The sequence below is a fragment of the Gobio gobio genome, assembly GCF_949357685.1.
Source record: "Gobio gobio genome assembly, chromosome: 20".
NCBI classification, from domain to species: Eukaryota; Metazoa; Chordata; class Actinopteri; order Cypriniformes; family Gobionidae; genus Gobio; species Gobio gobio.
Genome location: NC_137113.1, coordinates 9,661,567 through 9,686,423, shown reverse-complemented (window position 1 = coordinate 9,686,423; position 24,857 = coordinate 9,661,567).

The following is a 24,857-nucleotide window of genomic DNA, read 5'->3' as shown; positions in this document are numbered from 1 at the left end:
TAAGGCATGAAGATGTTGTTGTTTTTTTCACAGGAAAAGAAACATTTAAATATGTCATTTTGGTGAAAATTATTGACTACAGGGGCACTTTTAAGAATAATCAATTGATTATGATTCATAGAATCATAATTTAATTTTGATTAAATACAAAAAAATCTGATTATAATTTTAAGAGCATACAGTTAAAGCATAGCCTGAATGCCAGCCAAACGTATCCCCGCCCAGGAAACGGAAAAAAATGGCATTTTTTTGGCAAATGGCCTTTTTTCTCCGGAAAAAAATGGCATTTGGGGGGTAAAATATGTGTTATTTTGGCAGGGCTGCCTGCTAAAATTCGCATTCCTGGGTCTGTATATCACATAATTGGGGTCGCTTCAACCCACGGACATTGAAAACAACCCGCGGACTTGGCAACACAGTGCAGAGTTCTGTTGACATTTGACAACTAACGTTATGCATCGCTCCATTGCTCTGATTGGTTGTAGGTCTATCCAATTGAGGTCTTTCCTGGTTCGGTTGAAACATGCACCATAATCACAGCTCAACGGAGCAGTATCAGACTCATATTCTAACTAGAATTGAGTATGACGACGTCAGGCTAGTTAAAGCAGTAATTTTGTGAAATATTATTACAAATTAAAATGTTTCTATTTAAATATGTTAGTGTAATTTATTCCTGATCAAGGCAGAATTTTTGAGCATCATTACTCCAGTCTTCAGTGTCACATGATCCTTCAGAAATCATTCTAATATGCTGATTTGCTGTTCAAGAAACATTTCTGATTATTATCAATGTTAAAAACAGCTGTGCTGCTTAATATTTTTGTGGGAACCATGATACATTTTCTGTAACAATTTAAAAGCTGTTGCTTTTGAAGAATGTAGCATATTTGCGAAATAAAAGTATCCATTTATTTCCAAAAAGGGAACAGATTCACTAACAGCTTGCGCCAGTGCAAACCCTCTTTTGGTGTTAAACTACTGTCAGGATTCACCAAAGACACGCAGTGAAGAATTTGCGCTAAAAAGGTGTGGACGTTGTCATGATACGTAATTAATGAGTCACCTATTGACACCCTGAAGCATAAATGTAATGTTGGGGTTACGGGGCGGGGCCAAGTCAGATAAAATGATGATGGCTAAAACCTTGAACAGCTCTCGTGTCTTCTCTTTACAACACAACAAAACATGGTGTCAGAAGTAAAGTACTGAATAAAACAAAGCAAGGAAAAGAATAACGAAAATGGAAGGATTAAAGCCACCTGCAGGACTTGATTTACTGCACGGTAATTTGTCAGAAAACTGGCGGAGATTTCGGCAAAGATTTGAGCTGTATCTAGACGCAACGGGAAGCGCTAGCAAGACAGACAAGGTAAAGTCCTCACTATTTCTTCATGTTGCCGGAGGTGAAGCGGTTGAAGTGTATAATACCTTCACGTTCGAAGAAGACAACGATAAACAAGATCTGTCGAAAATAATGGAGAAATTTGAAGAGTACTGTAACCCAAAGAAGAACATAACCTATGAGAGATACAAGTTTTTCACGTGTGTGCAAGGTGACATGCCCATTAGCCAATACATCACAGAACTAAAGCTAAAGGCGAAATCATGCGAGTTTGGACTGTTGCAGGAATCTCTGATAAGAGATCGAGTTGTCTGTGGAATCACGTCAGATGCCATGAGAGAGAGACTTTTAAGAGAAGTTGACATTAGTCTCGAAAAAACTACTCAGCTGTGTATCGCGTCAGAAATGACAAAAGCTCAAATGAAGCAAATGCATGACGAAGATCGCAGCGCATGTGCCTCTGCACGTGAAAGCAAGCACGTTGATGCAGTGAAACATAAGCAGACACGCAAAAACGAGCAACGAAATAAATACAAACCGAATGAAAAAGACAAAGCAGGCACTTTTAATTGCAAAAGATGTGGAACAGAGCATGCATCACGCAATTGCCCCGCATATGGCAAACAGTGCAAGAACTGTGATAAAATGAATCACTTTGCTAAGATGTGTAAATCGAAAAAAGTGCACGCAGTGGATGATGACGTCACAGAACAGAGACCTAGTCTCTTCGTCGGTGCAGTGCAAACGCAGACAGGGACAGATGAATGGACAGTTGACTTGAAACTGGAGCACAAACATGTAAAATTTAAACTTGATACTGGTGCGCAAGCCAATGTAATCCCGTACAGCCTGCTGCGAAGGATTGGGAAAAAGAACATACTCAGACCCACAAATGTGAAACTGTCAACTTACACTGGAGACAAGATACCTGTGAAAGGAAAGTGTAACTGGACAGTGAAATACAAAAAGAGAACTCATGTACTGGAATTCAATGTGGTGAAATCAGATGCTAAACCAATATTAGGAATTAATGCATGTGAACAAATGGGGCTCATACAGAGAGTGATGGAATTGAGCAAAAGTGACAAGATGGATATCTTCACAGAGTATGCTGATGTGTTTGAGGGCATAGGTTGCCTGGAGGGCGAGCACACGATCCGAATAGATGAAAATGTGATTCCGAGAGTTCATCCGCCCAGGAAAATTCCAGTGACCCTGAGAGAAAACCTGAAAACAGAATTGAACAGAATGGAAAAACTGAAAGTAATAGAAAGAATTGAAGAGCCCACTCAGTGGGTCAACCCCATAGTGATTGTGGAAAAGTCTAATGGGAAATTAAGAATATGTTTAGACCCCAGAGATCTCAACACAGCAGTAATGAGAGAACACTATCAGTTGCCAACGGTAGAAGAAATAACAAGTAGACTCTCAAAAGCCAAATACTTTACAGTGTTGGATGCAAGTTCAGGTTTTTGGCAACTCAAATTAGATGAAGCCAGCTCTCGCCTTTGTACATTCAACACTCCTTTTGGCCGCTTCAGATTCCTCCGTCTCCCATTTGGGGTCAACTCGGCTCCAGAAGTGTTCCACAGGACAGTGAAACAACTTTTTGAAGGAATTGAAGGCGTTGAGACATACATTGATGATCTTTTGATCTGGGGAGAAACAAAAGCGCAGCATGATAACAGACTGAAGCAAGTGCTGGAGAGGGCAAGGATCAAGAACTTCAAGCTGAATAAGGAGAAATGCAAGATCGGCTTAGAGGAAATCAAATATCTCGGTCACATCTTCGCACGGGATGGTTTGAAACCAGATGAGACCAAAATAGAGGCAGTCAGAAAAATGCCTACTCCTGAATGCAAAAAGGATGTGGAAAGATTTCTTGGTATGGTCACTTACCTCGCAAAGTTTATTCCAAACATGTCACAGCACACTGAGCCATTGCGTATACTGACCAGAGATGACGTTGCCTGGCAATGGAAGGAGGAACATCAGCGCGCATTCAACAAATTGAAAATAATGCTCACTGAGGCCCCCTTGCTCAGATACTATGATGTCAGTCTACCAGTAACACTTTCTGTCGATGCATCTAAAAGCGGACTGGGTGCTGTTTTACTTCAAGAAGACAAGCCAGTGGCTTACGCATCGCGTGCATTGACCGAAACAGAACAGCGTTACGCGCAAATAGAGAAGGAGATGTTGGCAATTGTGTTCGGAGCAGAACGTTTTCATCAGTATGTTTATGGAAGAGAGGTTGATGTACAATCCGACCACAAACCGCTGGAAGCAATAATGAAAAAGCCGTTGAGCAGCGCTCCAGCTAGAATACAGAGACTGTTGATGAGACTACAAAAATATCAAGTGAATGTGCAGTACAAGCCAGGTAAAGAGATGTATATAGCTGATGCATTATCCAGAGCGTACTTACCTGAGACCGGCTCTCCTGATCAAGAAATAGAAGCTCAAGTGCATATGGTAATGTCAAACTTACCTGTGTCAACTGAGAAACTAGATGAATTCAAAAAGGAAACAAAAAATGATGTGATTCTGAAAAAACTCATAGAGACGGTGCTAAATGGATGGCCTGAAAGGAAGAGTCAAGCAGCAAAAGAAATACAAGGATATTGGAACTTCAGAGAGGAAATATCAGTGGTGGATGGAGTTTTGTTCAAAGGAGAACGGCTCATAGTTCCAGCATCAATGAGAGCAGAAATGCTAAAGCGAATTCACGAAAGTCATCTAGGCATTGAAAGCTGCAGACGGCGAGCGAGAGATGTGCTTTTTTGGCCTGGAATGTCACAAAGTATAACCGAGATGGTAAACAGCTGTGATGTGTGCAGCACTTACCAGAAACGCCAAACCAAAGAGCCATTACATCCACACAGTGTTCCTGAAAGACCCTGGCAGAAAATAGGAGCTGATTTGTTTACCTTTGACCAACAGGAGTATCTACTCTTAGTGGATTATCACTCCAAATTCATCGAAGTAGAGTGGTTGAGATCAGATACAAGAAGTACAACAGTCATTACCCATCTGAAGTCACAATTCGCCAGACATGGTATTCCTGAAACAGTAATTTCAGACAATGGGCCACAGTTTAGCTCACGTGAATTTCAAGCTTTTGCGAAGGAATGGGAATTCATGCACAAAACCTCAAGCCCCCTTCACGCACAGTCGAATGGAATGGCGGAAAGAGGAGTTCAGACTGTTAAACATATGCTAAAGAAGGCAAAGGCTGATGGAAAAGATCCTTACCTGTGTCTGTTGAACCTGAGAAGCACACCCATGGAGGATATTGGAGCATCTCCAGCCCAACTGTTGATGGGTCGAAGATTAAAAACAAGACTTCCGATGAAATCAGAGTTGCTGAAGCCTAGCATGGTAACTAACCCAGTCCAGCAGGTGTTAGAAAACAGGCAAAAGAAGCAGAAGGAATATTACGACCAAAGATCCAAACCTCTTCAGAAACTTCAGGTTGGTGACAATGTAAAAATATGGCAAGAGGGCACATGGAATCCAGCTGAAGTTACTGGACTTTCTGAGCAGCCAAGATCTTATGTTGTACAGACACCTGAGGGGCAGGTGTACAGAAGGAACAGAAAGTTTTTAATGAAATCAAAAGAACAAAGAGACACACCAAGGAAGGACGCAGACAATCAAAATGTGACTCAACAAAATGGGTGTGACAACAAAGAGGAAGAGCATGAAATGGACACTCAAACAGGGAAAGGAGATGTCAGCCCCACCGAACTCTTAAGTCTACCTATGAAGACGGCGAGTGGACGAGTTGTCTCAAAACCAAGAAGGCTTATTGAGGAGTAGTTCTATGATTTTTTTTTCCTTAAGTGTATACAGTCACAGTTCAAAGGACAGTGTTCGGTTAAATGAAAGCCTTACAGATGTTAAAAAAAAAAAAAAAAAATGCTGTATAGTTATGATGTGCAGTGATACACATTCGTTTTGTAATGGGGGGTTATATACAAGGTGACTGAAGTTTTTTTTGTTTGTCTGCAGAATAAAAAACCTTAAAAAAAAAAAAAAAAAAAAAAAAAAGGGGAGATGTCATGATACGTAATTAATGAGTCACCTATTGACACCCTGAAGCATAAATGTAATGTTGGGGTTACGGGGCGGGGCCAAGTCAGATAAAATGATGATGGCTAAAACCTTGAACAGCTCTCGTGTCTTCTCTTTACAACACAACAAAACAGACGTGGTTATTTTTGTGGCTGACCTTATTGCATATGCATTTGTAGGAGTTTCCCTTTCAGACACAAAATTTATGGGAGGAGAGAATTTAAATGAATCATGCAAGGTGATTTACTAAGGTTTATGCTCGTCAATTTACTGGTGTTTGCGCCATTTTTTACTGCACTAAAAAAGCAGGTCTTAAACCAGACGCTAATTTGTGCTGCTCTTGGTAGATTGTGTTGGTCATTATGGAAATGATCCGGCTGTGTCTGTGTTCTTTAATTTGCGTGTCATCAGTAGATCACACGCAGAACTTTCCACTCTCATTGGAGCTTTTTTGGAATTGCGCTCTCATGCTAATTTGCCTTGTTTAGTAAATCTGACCCCAAAGTCTTACTGATCCCAAAGTTTTGAGTGGTAGTGTACAATCAAATTTATAAACCAGTGGAACATTTTTTTTGCTAAATGTCATTCTTTAACCACCTCGAGTCGGCGGTCGCGCCTTTTTTCTTATCAGTGCCAAAGAGACTCAAGCCTCTCTGTCAAAGACGTTCATTCAGATAGTCTTCAGAAAAGGAACTCTAGCTTAGTGAATACTTGTCTCAAAAACATGAGACATATGTCTAAAGAAACATTGAAATGTCAGGTTTTAAATAATGTAAACTATATCGAAAACAAATATTCTGTGTTTATGTAATCTGTTTGAAAAGAGAGAGATGTCAGTCATTTGCGAGCCTCTTCATTACCCGATAATGCGACCATGCCCACGGAGTGCGCGCTCTTTGAAATTCAAATACTGAGACGATCCAGAGTCGACGCCCACACATCAACTCAAATAAACACATCAAGTACTGCTATAGCCTACTTCAGCTACATCGTTTTGAGAAGCGTTGAGAAATAATCCTGGATTTATTCTCCTCATGAAAAGCTGTTCATTTCATAGAGCAATGGATTCATGGCTGATTGTAAGGTAGGCTAAGTTTATTCTGTTAGCATCTGTGAATATTGAATGCAATAAGTTTAATATGCATCCTGCTGCAACATAAAATGTCATACACGCAAGATATTTGGCCTGTTTTGGACAGATTATATTATATAATGTTATTTGGCAGGACAATTTGATGAGAGACAGGAAACATTAGGAGAGGAGAAAGTTTAAAGGTTTGAGACAGGACTCAAACTCGGGTCGCACCTTATGTTGGCGCGCCATCCACATGGGCTATTGCTCTGACCTAATGTGTCATTATAAAATCCAACTTTTAATGCTTAATTTAGTCTACTAGGACACTTGAACATTTTGAATCCACTCGCGCATCCAAAGCGAATTGGACACACATATAAATCGAGCGTTTGAAGTGAAATAGCTCCGTATGACTGCTCACTGCCAATATCAGTAGTTCCTCCTTGTTGAATGAGTGACTCCAGACGGGCCTGCACCCGTTTATCACGTCACTTCACCACATGACAGCAGCAAGCAGGCTCCTGATTGGTTAACGGACGCCAAAGTTCAGAATTTTCAACTTGGGCATCAGACGCGAATTTGCTTCAAACAACAAAATAAAGTCACTCGCACGTAACACGAACACGCGAACTGGACGCGAATGAGAATGAGGCGAAATCACGTCCATCGTGCCGCAGTACCAACTCGTCTTTACATTGACTTTACATGGAAATCACTCGCTCAATTCGCGTTCGGTGTGAACGCAGCATTAGTTTTGTATTGCAGATTTGCAAACCCTTTTTATCAAATACGTCTTCCAGATGACAACGACACAATTCATAGACGTCCTACGCATCACAAATTCAATATTTTCCTTTCTTTTTATGTTCTGCAGGAGACCTAGGTTCATGGAAAAACCTGAAACTACTGTGAAATTTGGACATTTTTCATTCATTTCTTGTCACATGTCTGTCCTGTCTCATTGAGCACTGGTGGTGTTTTGTTATTTTGGTCCATGTGCTCCTGTCTGCAGTCTTGACCCCACCCTCCTTGTCATCGAATTAGTGATTAATTTGCCCCACCGGTTGTCCTCGTTACCTGCCTTTTTTGTCTCCTATTTAATCTCCTTCCGTTTTCTGTCTTGTGCTGGTACGTTGTTCAATGTTACGTCTTCCGTTCCTTGTGTTCCCAGTAATTATGTTTCAAGTTGGGTTTTGGTTATTTTATGTTTGATTATTTCCCCCTTGTGGGTTTTTGTTTTGTGTTTCTGTTTATTTTGTGTAATAAATACCCTTGTTCCTGCACTTGAGTCCTCGCACCAGTCTTTCCTGTTTTGATCGTGACAGAACGTACCAGCCATCAGAGGACTCAGCAGGATGACTGCAAGCCCGGTCCATCCTTGTGGTTTAAGTACGCTCCACCAAAGGGGAATGGACATACAGGGATTTACCCAGAGGTTCTGGGAGAGGGCAGAGAGGCTTAATTGCCTTGATGTGGGCCTCAAGGACATTTTTAATCTCTGCTTGGATTACCCTCTTCCACAGTGGGAGATGGAGTTGGTGAGCCACTTGAACTTTTGGAACTATCTATACCACCGCAAGAAAAGAAGGGTCCCAGTTCCGGTGGTCCCTGTTCCGGTGGTCTCTGTTCCTAAACGAAGGAGGAGGCGAAGGGCTCCCTCCGCGCCAGTCCTGGTGGTCCCAGCTCCGGTGGACCCAGTTCCGGTGGTCCCGGTGGATCTTGTTCCGGTGGTCCCCGCTCCGGTGGTCCCTGTTCCGGTGGACCCGGCTCCGGTAAACCCTGTTCCGGTGGTCCCGAGTCCGGACACGGCCTGGAGGGCTGTGATGGGATGTTACGTGGTGGCAGTCCTGTGTGCTTGGGAGGAGCACAGGGCTTTCTCCAAAGCTCCGGAGGTTGTGCCAGTGGATCGTGTTCCGGTGATCTCCGTTCAAGTGGTCCCAATTCTGGTGGTCCCAGTTCCGGTGGTGGATCATGTTCCGGTGGATCGTGTTCCAGTGGTCCCAGTTCTGGTGGTCCCAATTCCGGTGGTCCCAGTTCCAGTGGTGGACCGTGTTCCGGTGGATTGTGTTCCGGTAGTCTCCGTTCCAGTGGAGAATCATGTTCCAGTGGTCTCAATTCCGGTGGTCCCAGTTCTGGTGGTGGACCGTGTTCCGGTGGACCGTGTTCCGGTGGACCGTGTTCTAGTGGACCGTGTTCCGGTGGACCGTGTTCTAGTGGACCGTGTTCCGGTGGTCTCCGTTCCGGTGGATCCAGTACCGGTAATCTCCATTCTGGTGGATACAGTTCCGGTGGTCGCTGCTGTGCCGGATGTGCCACCCAGGCTCCTGCCTTTGCCCGCGCCGCCCTGGCATCCTGAACTCTGCGTGCCGCCCTGGCCGCCTGAACTCTGTGAGCCGCCCTGGCCTCCTGAACTTTTTGTTTTCCCTGTTCCTCCCTTGTCTTGTTTTGGTTATTTTATGTTTGATTCTTTCCCCCTCGTGGGTTTTTGTTTTGTGTTTCTGTTTATTTTGTGTAATAAATACCCTTGTTCCTGCACTTGAGTCCTCGCACCAGTCTTTCCTGTTTTGATCGTGACATTTCTATAGTGAGTCTAATGTCTGAGGAGCAGCAGCGCTGAACCAGCCCCCGAAACATATACCGTTTTGTTTTAGTAGGGGTATACGTCATTATGATCTTGTCTCTTTGTACAATGATTGTGTTAGTGAATTAACCTATAATTACATTTTAATTATATTATTCTTCCCAATAGAAATACTGCCATGACCTTTAAACCCGCACAGATTTCCATGCAGTGTCTGAGACAAAGATATAATTGCGGTGGGAAGCTTCGCTCCCTACAACAGTCCTCACTGTTATGGAAATAGAAGATTGCAGGGGATAGATAGAAGACAAGGTGGCAAGAGGAGAAAGCATGAAAATTTAATATTAGCTCTAAATGGAGCATTAATTAAAATGGTCTCATTGGAGATCTCTGAACATGAAGCTGGACTGCGTGCAGTGAAGTCTGCACTGAGAGTTTGCTGCCAAAAATACGTAGGCCATGTTTGAATGTTACATTCTGCTTTCTCAAAGCAAAGAGTGCTTTATTTCTTTATTATTGCTTTATTTCCTGTTATAAAATAAATAGGAAATTAATCAATTCTTATTCCAAATGTGTTTTTGTCTTACCATGATTCATTATGGTAAGCCTGTTATAACACTGTGTCTACACCGGAAGCGAGCGGTGCGATGCGACGCGACAAAAGACAATAGAACCAGATATAATCAGTGATGTTGTCTACACTGGATGAGGCGCGATGCGAGCAACAAATCTCTGACAGTAAACTGATGCCTCATTCTATTTATGACGTACTGACACAAATGACAATGCTTTGCAACAGGCGCTATGTCGCATTCAGTGTAGACACGAGCGACAAAGGTCACATTTGGTGTGGACACTGTATAAGTGTTTATACTTTAGACCTGTCTGGATGGTTTTTGCGGGAAATTGCATCCATGCATGTCTTGTCATATTGAAAATTTGCTCTGGCTACTTTGACACATGTATGGTGTGGGAGTGGCTTAGGTTAGTTGTCACAACGAGCGAGAAAGGTTGACATTAGACATGTGCCGGTAAACAGTAATACGATATACCGCAATAATGAACATGCACAATATTGTTATCGTGGGCACTTCAAAATACCGTGAATAATTATTTATTACGAATTATTCCGATTTTTAGAATTAATTTTAAGAATACTTTACCCATCAACCGTTTAAAATGAAAAAAAAACGTCAAAGAGGAACACGCACTGATGTAAATAGACCGTGCATGAGCCGAGCACATGGCGGAATGAGGAGATGCGCTGAAGTGCACATTCATTCTTCGACAGCAGAAGGCGCTGACGGAACAGCAGAAATGCAGCCGTTTCCCCAGTAATCACATAACCTAATACATAATACTTAAAGACTTAAGGCTATTCATTTTCAAACTTGCATTTTATATTTTAATCTGGACTAAATTACATGCCCTAGATATTGTTTGAATATGTTCTGACTGTTGTTCAATCACACACTTTACAAGGCTCCAGTATTTAACATTAGTTCCTTCATTAACAAACTGACAATGAAAAATACTTCTAAAGCATGTATTAATCTTAGTTAAATGTACATTTCAGCATACCTATTGTTCTTTATAATTCTTTTGCACTTTAATCTGTTTTAAATATTTGTTTACTTTATACATTTTTGTGTATTGCTTTATTGTATTTAAATGTTTGGTTCTTTTGTTATAAGAAAGTGATTTAACCTGTTATAGTATGACAACACTTTTTTTGCAACTTATTTCAATATTGTGATAATACCGTATACCGTGATAAAAGCTTCAGCAATTAATCGCAACATGAAAATTTGATACCGGCACATGCCTAGTTGACATGGAGCGAGCTGAATCTAAACGCTAATTCCGGTTTCACACCGCACGCAGAGGCGGCGCAGGAGCAGAGCAGAACGATCATTCAGGTGCGTTTCGAGTCTATTTTTCCTGCGCTGCTCACGCTGAATTAACACTAGAACCGCCAGAGGTCGCTGTATACCTAAAACCACCAGCAGGTAAAATTTACCCATGCAGATTATTACTGTATTGATATGGCTAAAAAACATAATATGTCACTATTATGCCACTGTCTTCACAAAGCAATGTATAGAGTCATTAAATTATTATTTTCAGTCATCAACATCCTGTTGTTTTATGCTATTTTAAGCACTAATCACTTTTTGTTGACTATAGGCTAAACCAGCCTGCAATGACGACGAGAATTAGATGGAAATAAATACATATTTGGGTGGTGTAATATTATAATAAAATGTCATTAATCCCATATTAAGATAACACATGTTATTTAAATGACTAAAATACCCTAAATAGACAATGAAGAGCAATAATAATTCACAGCACTGCATAATATGTATGACAACTTACGATAAAGATAACATACGAATTCAAGCGCACAGTTTGACCTAATTAATTATTCATTTGTATAGTTATTTCATTTATAATTTGAGTAAGAGAACAACACCAATAAACTTGGGATAATCAAAATAGTTTTATTCATTCCATCATATTGGAATTATTTTTTTTTTCAGGAAATGGGCAGACTTGAATAAATAGCAACACAGTAGCAAACAATACTCAATACAAAATTGCAAAACAAAAATGTATAATTTAATCCAAAGTCTGAACATTTATAAATAGGCTAAAACATCTTTATTTGACCGTGCGTGTGTGACTGTTTACAGTAAGCCGACGCGTTGCTCGAACACAGCGCGAAAATAGAGGAATTATATAGGGGTAAATTTGACCCGCTGGCGCTTATAGGTATAAATGCCCCGTTTTTAAATCTGGTTTTATCTAAACAATTTTTAACAACAGGAGATTTTAAATAACACCGTTTTAGTAAAAGACAGTGACTGGGAAATCTGTTAAGTACATTTGAAAAACAGCCATGGGTAAATTTTACCCCATGGAGGTTCTAGTGTTAAAGACACAGTGCATTGTTCTTGATCAAAATTGACCTGATTAACATGAAAAATATCAAATTTCACCATGAAATCATGTAATGGAGTGTTCTGTGTTTCACAATCACCATATGACACCTAACGCTGTGAAAAACGCTGTTGGCTGTTTTTGCCCAAACTTCAAACGCCTGTTTAAATGATTAAAACTAGAGGCATATCTTAACTTTAAGGTTACTTTTTATCATGCAAACTACTAGGGGTGTGTACGGCTTGAACAGCTTGTGTTGGATGAGCTGATGGAATTGAAGCGACCGTTATCCACCTGATTTAAGGGTTCTATTGTCTTTTGTTGCATCACATCATTTACATCCAGTGTAAACACAGTGTAAAACAGAGGAGAGTCTGCTGACAAAAAGTAAAACAGAGGAGAGTCTGCTGACAAAAAGAGAATACAAAATAGCTCGTAATACAACCAGAATCAACATTGGCTTGGCTTTTTGGAGATGGCGAGAACTGGGGGATTTGAAACGCGGAGATGGCATTTTTATTATCCAACATGTGAGTAAGGGATTTTATTGAACAGATAAACTGCCATATGTACAGCTCTGTAAAAGAGTTGATTGTAAAGAATTGCTGTTGTGAATGGTCATTTCATTATGGTTGTTGTAGCACTGTGCTGTTTATTAATGGGTATAGCCACAGTAAAGTCTTCAGCCAGTTAGCTTGCGATCCTTTTCATCAGGGGCGTAGCAGCGTGATGATGACTACTATGATGACTAGTACACAGCCCCTCCCCCCCCAGGTTTATTATACAAATATAATAATATTTGTTAAATAACAGTTGTTTAAATGATTTTAACGTTATAAAAAAATCTCATACTAAAATAAATAAAATGTGTTTTTTTTTACAGTCTATGGTTTTTGCATAATGCTTGATCAGTTTGATTGACAGCTGTGTTAGGCAATTAGGTGTCAGGCTGTCTCATGTACTGTATGTCGCGTGGCTCGCGCCTGTGAGTTCATGAAGTGTGTTTACCTATTCACTTAACCTATAATTTGCAGTTGTGTGATAGATGAACTTGCCTGGTCTTACCAGACTCTCGTACATTTAATTTGTACAGAGAGTCTGGCCACTCTCCATTGACAAGCGTTAACTTCCTTGAAGGCGGGTACTCTGTTGAAGTTTAAAACTATTTGATCTGCCAAGAGCCACTCTGGATCTGCCATAACCAATTGCTAACGTTTGATCGTGACGTATGTCATGCGCCGTTCGCCTCTGTTTCTCACATGGAAGTCCGTAAAAATAGCTTTTTGCAGATTGTGCACACCACCTAAGTGATAAAACCTAAAACTTGTGCATTCGGATTGTGATTTATTCACAGTGGAGGGGAGAGTTTTGTGATCGGGAATGCGCTGCTCACGTAGTCCGTAACATGATTGTATGCTGTAAATAAAATGTCTCATGCTTGGTATGATAATAATAAAATAATGGCCCAATTCAAATGTTTATGTGCTTTTCTTCTTTTTATTTTTTGAGCGGTGATGAAATATATTGGTCTTGTAAATACTTGCCAGCATTTAAAGAAATACAAATAGAAATGCATCCAATTTACAGCGAAGCGCAACCGTATGGTGCTCTGCAGTGGTCAAAAAGGATATAAACAGTGAATTTTGAAGTGATATATTCTTGAAAACTCAGAGATGTGGATTCGGACAGCAATTAAATTACCTTACGACCTTGGCGTTTGTCTAAAACAGTAGGTAATTCGGCCGGGGATTTTTACACGGGTGGTGGGAGACGGACGGCAATGAAATCACTGACTAGCCCCTGTAAATGATGACTACCTTCCGACCCCTCCTTCACCACTAACAGAGTGAGCTGGAAAATCAAACCTTGTGGGGAGGAGGGACACAACATCATGGCCACCAACAGAACTCCGCAAAGATTGTTCTTGCTCCGGCTTTAACTTCTGGATATTCGGCAGTGTTGCCACAATGGAATGAATGGCTTCGCTCGCATCTTTCTCCGCCGCCATTACTGAACTACAACTCAAACTAGCTCACGACATCATCGCATCATCGCTGATTGGACCGGTAAAAATGTGTTTGGAGAAAACCTAAGAATATACCGCAATCCCAGACGGAGTACTGAAGGAAAATGAAAATTGAGCGGAAGTACGTAGGAGGGTGGAGCCAGGCTATAGATGAACAGCAGCGATGCAAAATTCTATAAAAAGGACTTTTAAAAAAATCGCATTGACACGGGAGAGAACCCACCCATCAGGCCACAAGTAACGGTAAGCCTTTTCAATTCCAAGCGCAGGTTCATTCTGTAAAGCCGGGAACACGCCATTGGTGGTAAGGTGCGTGGCACTAAGTTTTGACGCAATTCGACCAGAGGTTCAAATTTGCATTTTGCCGAACTCAGTGTACTTCCTTTTCCCCATCACATATCAGATCGGAAAGGCATTTATTTTCAATTAAAAACGAAGAAAATATTCGAAAAGTGGAAATAAAGTGTCTAACGTTTGTTGTAATCACTGCTCATATTTTGTATGTGGACAGGTCGTAGTTGTAGCTACAGTTTTGGTTTATGTTGACAGTGACCCCCACCCCTCCCCCCGCTCAGTGCCTGCTCACTTTTGCCCAGGCCCGACCAAAAATAACATTTTGCAAACGCCACTGCTTTCCATCTAGTAGTGAATGTATTATGAGCAGTAGGGTAATCGCTCTCTTATTTTTTTGAATTATGAGAAAGAACCATATTCATCCGCATAGTCACGCAAAGCCCAAGCACAACCAAAACAATGTTCTTCCGCAAAATGCTTGCAGTTTTGTTTATTTAACTGCTCGTTGCATAGTTACACCTTGCACCTTTAATATATAGTATAATTGTTTTGGTTTTTTTACATTCTTTAAAAAGTTAAATATTTGCTATATAATAAATTCTCAATAGATTGATTACGGAAGTTAAATGTACTTTGTTAGCCTGTGAACGAACCAACGGATGTGACGTTCTAGCAGCTGTGTTTCATAAAGCAGTGATTTGTGGATATGCAGGGATCTTATCCTTCAATTTATCTCATGGAATCATCTCAGATGCATTTAATTAGATGGCATTGTGGCCCTACCTCTCGTTGTGATTGCAGTACGTTATTCCTGCACTTAGGGAAATCTAGGAAGCGGGCGGCAGCTCACCTCGTTGTTGATGAGAGTAGCCTCTGTTTGCCTCCGGGCAATTAGCTCTCATGGCTGCTGAGGGACGCGGGCCCAGTGCTGGCCCAGCTGTCTCAAGACATAATAAATATTGACTCCTCATACTTCTCTCATTCAGCTAAGTTAATTAAAGCACAGACTATTTGGTTTCCATGTTGCCATATTGAATGTGAAGCACAGCATTCATCTGCTCTCATTGAAAATCCCATGAGTGAGACTTCTAGAACAAAGGAGGTAATAGAGTGTGAAAACAGGGAGAGAATTACAAAAAATAGGGGACAAAGACAGGGGAAATCAGATCCTAAAGCAAATTTGAAAGGTTTTTTGGAATAACAATTGACAAATGAGAACCAAGACATGAAAAACAGATCATCAAATGGATCTCAGTTGTTTATTATTAATGGTCATGAGATGAAATGGAGACAATAAAGATTATTTTCCCAAAAAAATTTGAGGGGGAAAAATCCAAGACGTACACTGTTCAAATATTTTGGGGTCAGCAAGATATTGATTTTTTTATTAATTATTTAGCGAGGATTCATTAAGTGAATTCACTAAGTGACAATAAAGACTTCTATAAAAAATCTATATATATTTTTCAAGTAAATGTTTTTCTTCCTATTCATCAACGGATCCTGAAAACATTTTTCATATTATTATTAATGTTTTTCTTCTGTGCGCAGAAAATCTTTGATGCCACTGTTTCCACAAAAAGATTTTCTGCGCACAGAAGAAAAACATTAATAATAATATGAAAAATGTCTTGCACACCAAATCAGCATTAGAATGATTTCTGAAGGATCATGTGACACTGAAGACTGGAGTAATGATGCTGAAAATCCAGCTTTGCATCACAGGAATAAACTACTAGATTAAAAGAAGTTTGCTGAGACAAACTTTAAAGTTGACTTGAGAAAGCCTGGCCAGACATTTTGAAGAAGTTTTAAAAGCTTTGTTTTTTTAAATAGATTGAAGTTTAAAGCTTAAAGTTAAGTCTATCAGAAAACAGATATCTATCTATCATCTATCTTTCTATCTATCATTTTCTTTAAAACGATAGATAGATAGAACAACAGAGAGCGATAGATTAGAATGAACAAGCGATAGATAGATAGATAGATAGATAGATAGATAGATAGATAGACAGACAGACAGACAGACAGACAGACAGACAGACAGACAGACAGACAGACAGACAGACAGACAGACAGACAGACAGACAGACAGACAGACAGACAGATAGATAGATAGATAGATAGATAGATAGACAGACAGACAGACAGACAGACAGATAGATAGATAGATAGATAGATAGAACAACAGAGAGCGATAGATTAGAATGAACAAGCGATAGATAGATAGAAAAACAGAGAGCGATAAATTAGAATGAACAAGCGATAGATAGATAGATAGATAGATAGATAGATAGATAGATAGATAGATAGATAGATAGATAGATAGATAGATAGATAGATAGATAGATAGATAGATAGATAGATAGATAGATAGATAGATAGATAGATAGATAGATAGATAGATAGAACAACAGAGAGCGATAGATTAGAATGAACAAGAGATAGATAGATAGAACAACACAGAGGGATGGATGGATGGATGGATGGATGGATGGATGGATGGATGGATGGATGGATGGATGGATGGATGGATGGATGGATGGATGGATGGATGGATGGATGGATGGATGGATGGATGGATGGATAGATAGATAGATAGATAGATAGATAGATAGATAGATAGATAGATAGATAGATAGATAGATAGATAGATAGATAGATAGATAGATAGATAGATAGATAGATAGATAGATAGATAGATAGATAGATAGATAGATAGAAAAAAATAGCCCAGCTATTTTTAAATTGACACATTGGACGTGCATCGATAAACAGCAAATTGTCTGACCCTTTCATTTTAAAAACTAGCATCAGATGTTCACCATCAATGCAGAATGTTTGCTAAATTATTCAATATTCTGTTTGCTTGCAATAGCGCTCGGTGTCACCAGGACTTTACAGCTCATTAAAAAAGCAAATAAATGTGGCATGAACCGCTTGTGTTGTAATAGTTGTCATTTGAAATTCACTTTGGATAAATCCCTCTGCTAAATGATTCAATGTTAAAAGAATTACTATCGCTTCTTAGATGTCTTCAGTTCTCCATTCGGAACCAGCACGCCCTAGTTTTTCCCACATCCAGTGCATAAATAAGTTTCCAATAACAGAAGCGGTGGATTCACGCTCACAGCCTGACTCATGCACCCACCCAGGTGCCTCGTGCAATTTTCTCTCCGGTTCGGCTCTCTTCAGATTATACTCGCAGGTAATGCGATGCTGCCGCCCCCAGCAGCGGTTCCCACTGCACATCAGCATGCTTAATTTCGTCGTAACTCTCTCTCTTTCTTTCGCTTTCCCCAGCTGTACCGGTTCATTTTTCATGCAGGCTCTGGAGCAAGTAATGCAACATATCCGCTGGAGAAACCCTGCTGGTATGAACCACGTCCATCAGCGGCTTGCATGTTTAATTTATGCCCTTCACTCAATCCAGAAGTGCCTGCTCATGGAACATGTCTTAAACCGCTGGGATGTCTTTTGCTCAAGTGGGCGATTTTTCCAACGTAATGGACCCGGAACCCGTAGCTGTCAACATCGTCCTTGGGAGCAATGATGCTTTGACACACGGAGAGGAGTTTGTGTGTGCGGAACGTGATTACGGCAGGCTGACCCGAGCGTGTGGGGGAAGATTTGACGCAATGGGGTCGTTATGCCCGGAAAGAAGCCCACATTAAGTCGGTGCATGTGTGGAATGGTTAGCACATTAGATAGGATCAATCCTTTTCTGTCTCTCTTTTTGTTCTCTAGGTTTGGTCATCATAATGACCGTCTCGCAACCAAAGGCCTTTTTAGGCTGTCATGAAGTGCTATGCATCCGTCTCACACGTCCTCATTTGACAAAGGCGAAAAAGAGACCAATCAGCATATAGATGAAAGTAATTGAGCAGAAATCGTTCCAGGCCTTTATCTCGACTAGCTTATGTGTCAAGAAAGTCAGTGTCATTATAGAAATCACATTGTGGGAGGCTTTTCTGTCTATTATACAGTGCATATATGAGATCGTTATATATAGTATAATGGCTCATATTGGTCAATTTAGGCATTAAAGTTAGTTCAAGTGTGGAATATATCGATTTCATACATGATTATGCGAGTACCAGGTCTCATTTGGACATGTACAGTTGGAGGTAAGTGATACGCTGTTATCTCAGGGGATTTAAGACGCAATAGCTGCCCTGAATCTATCAGGGAAACGAGCTGAAAGGGCTGCCGGGAAGATTATACGTTGTTATGAGGACGTAGATTCCCCACGTAGATGCAAAGCCCCAAATCAAGCCATATTCTGTTCATAAAGGATGTATAAATGGGACATGGGTGCTTCAATTGTTTCAACGTGAAATCAAAAATGACCCCCTATTTACTTTTTATTGTGCACAATTCTACGTTATTTTAAATATAAAAAAAATAATATTTATTTGCTCAGGAGGCAATCTCTTCAAGGCATTGTGAAAAGAGAAGTATGGTTTATTAATTAAAGGGGACCTATATTATGCAAAATTCCCTTTTACATGGTGTTTGAACATAAATGTGTAACGGCAGTGTGTGCAATGTGTAAACACAACCACCCTGTAATGCATAAATCCACCCACTCCTCTTCTTTTAATCGCCATAAATCATTAGCAGTGTCTCAGAACAAGCCGTTTGCAGTTTCTGTACAATATCACATCACACCCATGACTGCTGACGGACTCTGCCCCTATTAGCATCGCTATGTTTATCTCCTCGCCGCAGCATTCAAGTAATGTATTCTTACTAAAGCTACTAAAGTTATTTAATTAAGAGCAGTTAGTGATTTTCTGTTTTTCTTTAGTTGTTTGATTCATATTTACAGCAAATACAGCAGTAGGCGCTGTATATTACTCAGCTGTCAATTTAAGTTGTGTGTATGTGAACATGGTGTGTTTTTGACATAACATTGTGTGTATTCAAGCAATAACAAGTGAAAGAGAACTTACTTTAAAGGGGTCATGAACTGGCTTTTTAAATATTTTTTTATACTGTTGTCTGAGGTCAACTTATGACGTTTGCGTGGTTTTTACATTCAAAAACATCATAATGAATAAGTAATTGGCTGTTTTCTGCCTTGGTTTTGAGGCTCTCTGAAGAAACGCTTGGATTTGATGATTTGCGTGCCGCACTGAAGACTTTGGATTGGATAAGATTTGCATATTTAATGAGCTTCAGCTCCTCTCAGTACATGTGGGAATCGTCTGGGGAAACGCTCACAGGACTTGCAAAATATCTTTATCAAACAAACACAATGATTCATCTCTCATCCACCCGCAATTGATTGGAATGTTATTTTTTTTTTTAGTACTTGGCCCGCCTGATCAGTGAATATAACCTCGAACCGTGTACACAAACAACACACACACACGCGCGCAAGAAATTAATGTTATTTCACTATTTAAGATGGCACGTCGGCAGGCCGGTGATACGTTTTGGTAACCCATCTAGGGTTGCCACCCGTCCCGTAAGATACGGAATCGTCCCGTATTTACAAGCAAAATGATGCATCCCGTATCAAACCAATACGGGACGCGATTTGTCCCGTATTTTACACAGGTCCACACATAGTTCAATAAACACATACGGATTTTGCAATGTGGAGAATACTGATAGCAAACATAAAGATATAAATTTCACAATAAGTAGTACAGGAGCTCATTTGTGCGTGATTGCGTTTTAGCGGCTTTGTTGTCATAGCGGCGGAATCTCGAGAACATGCGCTGTGCTAGTGTGCCTGTAAACTTGCGCGTTTTTTTAAAAACATGTCGAGCTCGCGTCCACCGTTTGAACGCAAGAGGATCTCCAGATATAGAGCTGAATATCATAAAGGTATCAATGGGTCTGTCCAGTAACTCATGATGAACCTCAGGCGAACTGCACACTTTATGAGAAGCATTTCAGTGTCTCAGTCTGTTTGACTTAAAGCAATAGCGGAGACAGACCTGTCTTTGTGCTTCTAAAGGTATAGGCCTATATTTTTTTAATGGATAATATATTAATATAATATTCCATACATTATCAGAGCTTGGCAGACAGAATTATTATTATTAGACAGGTTAATTAATATATTATAGCCTACTAAATGTTATTGTTAATTTATAATTTAGCTAGGCTATATTAATAAATACATAATAAATAATCCTGTCATATAAAGTTTGACATTTAAAAAAATATTTAGATTAAAATGGGACAAATAATTACATGACAATATAGTCATAATTTAAGTAAATTAATAAAAAAAAAAAAAACATTTTTGAAATTCAAAAAAGTGATTACTGGTTCAGAATGACAGCTTAAAGGGACAGTTCACCCAAAAATGAAAATTCTGTCATCATTTACTCACCCTCAAGTTGTTCCAAACATGTATACACTCACCTAAAGGATTATTAGGAACACCTGTTTAATTTCTCATTAATGCAATGATCTAATCAATCAATCACATGGCAGTTGCTTCAATGCATTTAGGGGTGTGGTCCTGGTCAAGACAATCTCCTGAACTCCAAACTGAATGTCAGAATGGGAAAGAAAGGTGATTTAAGCAATTTTGAGCGTGGCATGGTTGTTGGTGCCAGACGGGCCGGTCTGAGTATTTCACAATCTGCTCAGTTACCTGGATTTTCACGCACAACCATTTCTAGGGTTTACAAAGAATGGTGTGAAAAAGGAAAAACATCCAGTATGGGGCAGTCCTGTGGGCGAAAATGCCTTGTTGATGCTAGAGGTCAGAGGAGAATGGGCCGACTGATTCAAGCTGATAGAAGAGCAACTTTGACTGAAATAACCACTCGTTACAACCGAGGTATGCAGCAAAGCATTTGTGAAGCCACAACACGCACAACCTTGAGGCGGATGGGCTACAACAGCAGAAGACCCCACCGGGTACCACTCATCTCCACTACAAATAGGAAAAAGAGGCTACAATTTGCACGAGATCACCAAAATTGGACAGTTGAAGACTGGAAAAATGTTGCCTGGTCTGATGAGTCTCGATTTCTGTTGAGACATTCAGATGGTAGAGTCAGAATTTGGCGTAAACAGAATGAGAACATGGATCCATCATGCCTGGTTACCACTGTGCAGGCTGGTGGTGGTGGTGTAATGGAGTGGGGGATGTTTTCTTGGCACACTTTAGGCCCCTTAGTGCCAATTGGGCATCGTTTAAATGCCACGGCCTACCTGAGCATTGTTTCTGACCATGTCCATCCCTTTATGACCACCATGTATCCATCCTCTGATGGCTACTTCCAGCAGGATAATGCACCATGTCACAAAGCTCGAATCATTTCAAATTGGTTTCTTGAACATGACAATGAGTTCACTGTACTAAAATGGCCCCCACAGTCACCAGATCTCAACCCAATAGAGCATCTTTGGGATGTGGTGGAACGGGAGCTTCGTGCCCTGGATGTGCATCCCACAAATCTCCATCAACTGCAAGATGCTATCCTATCAATAAGGGCCAACATTTCTAAAGAATGCTTTCAGCACTTGTTGAATCAATGCCACCTAGAATTAAGGCAGATCTGAAGGCGAAAGGGGGTCAAACACAGTATTAGTATGGTGTTCCTAATAATCCTTTAGGTGAGTGTACATTTCTTTGTTATGGTAAACACATAGGAAGATTACTATGGAAGTCAATGGTACCCCCAAAGCAGCCTGGGTGGGGGGGGGGGGTGTAGTCGTGAATGGGTGTCCCTTATTTTGCCACCTGGCAACCCTAAGCCTGTCTGAAAAAAGCATAGCCCCGGGACGTTGGGCTTTTTAAAAAAGTCAAGTCCGAGCCCTGGCCCATAATGTACAAGTCTGAGTATGATCATGAATGAAGAAATAACACTTCAAATAGAGGATTCTGTTTTGCCTGTGACCGCATGCTAAGGTGTGTAATCAATAGATTTCAAACGATCTGTAACAATGCAATACTAACACATATAAAAAAACATGTTTTACTCACATAAGTGTGTGTTGCACCGTTCCTGTCGGATCCAATATAGAAGGCACAGCATTGTGTTTTAATCTCAATATGTCTGCAAATCCAGTCTCGACCTGTATCTTGTTTACTATCGATTCCGCTGTGAAATGAACCGGAACCGGCATGTTCATTGCTCTGTGGCGCGATCCGTTTAGCTCCACGAGTCGGTGGGCGGGTCTACAGAAGCAGGCGTACATATTTATCTGTTGAGGCGGCGTTTCTGCATTCTATGACGTCAGTGGTCGACATATTCGATCTCTCGTTTTCTGGGCCTGGTGTCAATAAAAGCTTTTCTTTGACTAACAAGGAAGTTTTCAGCTCTGAAACTTACAGGATATTGTTCATCACGATGAACTTTTATATATCAAAGGCTCAAAGGAAAGTTGATTTCTCAATTCATCACTCCTTTAATACTCACGCGCCATCTTCTGACAAAAGGGGGGTGGGGAGCAGCAGCTCATTTACATTTAAAGATGCATGCACGAAAACAGCATATTTTACAAAATGGTATAATAACTGATCTGTGTGGTATTTTGAGCTGAAACTTCACAGACACATTCTGGGGACACCTGAGACTTATATTACATCTTGTAAAATGGCATAATAGGTCCCCTTTAAATATATCCAAGTAAATATATTAATACTATTTTTTTAATTGCACTTTGTCTATTTCCTCTTCTTATTAATCATTAGCTTGCCAGCATGCTTATGCAAAACTCTATAGCACTAGTTCTTAACCAGCGGGGCCGGGGGGCTCTGCAAACTTTCAAGGGAGTCCTCAAAATGACTTAGATGATTTACGCACAAGACAAAACAATCATTAAAATAAAATAAATTATTTTAATTCAACCCCTCAAACTATGTTTTACAACCTCCTGGAAAAGTAATTTACATTCATTAAAAATGAAAACAGAAACTTTTATGCTATGTCAAGCTTTAAAATATTGTATTAGGTAGAAATGTAATAAAAATACACTAAATTGTCAAAAGTATTGGGACACCCCTCCAAATCATTGAATTCAGGTGTTCCAATCACTTCCATGGCCACAGGTGTATAAAATCAAGGACTAGGCATGCAGACGCTTCTACAAACATTTGTGAAAGAATGGGTCGCTCTCAGGTGCTCAGTGAACTCAAGTGTGGTACCGTAATAGGTTGCCACCTGTGCAATGTCCATTCGTGAAATTTCCTCACTACTAAATATTCCACAGTCAACTGTTAGTGGCATTATAACAAAGTGGAAGCAATTGAGAACAACAGCAACTCAGCCACGAAGTGGTAGGCCACTTAAAATCACAGAGCGGGGTCAGCGCATGCTGAGGCGCACAGTGCACAGAAGTCGCCAACTTTCTGCCGAGTCAATAGCTACAGACCTCCAAACTTCGTGTGGCCTTCAGATTAGCTCAAGAACAGTGCCTAGAGAGCTTCATGGAATGGGTTTCTATGGCTGAGCAGCTGCATCCAAGCCTCACATCACCAAGTGCAATGCAAAGCATCGGATGCAGCCTCTGTAGTGGCCAATCACGCTTCTCTGGCAATCCGATGGACGAGTCTGGGTTTGGCAGTTGCCTGGAGAACAGTACTTGCCTGACTGCATTGTGCCAAGTGTCAAGTTTGGTGGAGGGGGGATTATGGTGTGGGGTTGTTTTTCAGAGGTTGGGCTTGGCCCCTTAGTTCCAGTGAAAGGAACTCTTAATGCTTCAGAATACCAAGACATTTTGGACAATTTCATGCTCCCAACTTTGTGGGAACAGTTTGGGGATGGCCCCTTCCTGCTCCAACATGACTGCGCACCAGTGTACAAAGAAAGGTCCATAAAGACATGGATGAGCGCGTTTGGTGTGGAGGAACTTGACTGACCTGCACAGAGTCCTGACCTCAACCCGATAGAACCCTTTGGGATGAATTAGAGTGGAGACTCCGAGCCAGGCCTTCTCGTCCAACATCAGTGCCTGACCTCACAAATGTGCTTCTAGAAGAATGGTCAACAATTCCCATAAACACACTCCTAAGAGTTGAAGCTGTTATAGCTGCAAAGGGTGGGCCAACTCCATGTTAAACCCTACGGATTAAGAAGGGGATATCATTGAAGTTAATGTGCATATAAAGGCAGGCGTCCCAAAACTTTTGGCAATGTAGTGTATTTTATAAATCCTTAAGTCTTATCGACTGGAAAAGTCAATGAGCCTTTAAATATTGCAATGTGGGGCTTTTAAAACCAGTGCTCTATATTGGAATTAATTCAGAGTTGAGTCAAACTAAACTGGTACTAAAATATAGGCAGATTGCTAAGTTTTTGAGTCGATGTCTCACAGAAACGTCTGCAAAAACATGAATAGCATGCAAAAATTTGCAGAGTATGAGCACACATCTAGACTTTTTTACAGATTACAGCTTTGCAAAGCACTGAAGTCCATTTGACCCGAAAGTGTGCAGCGGTTCCCAGCCTGCACCGAGCAGCTCCTTTCATTCCATTCAAATAGTGTAATAAGACAATCCATTAAACATTTATCTTTGCATTAATTCATATTTAATATT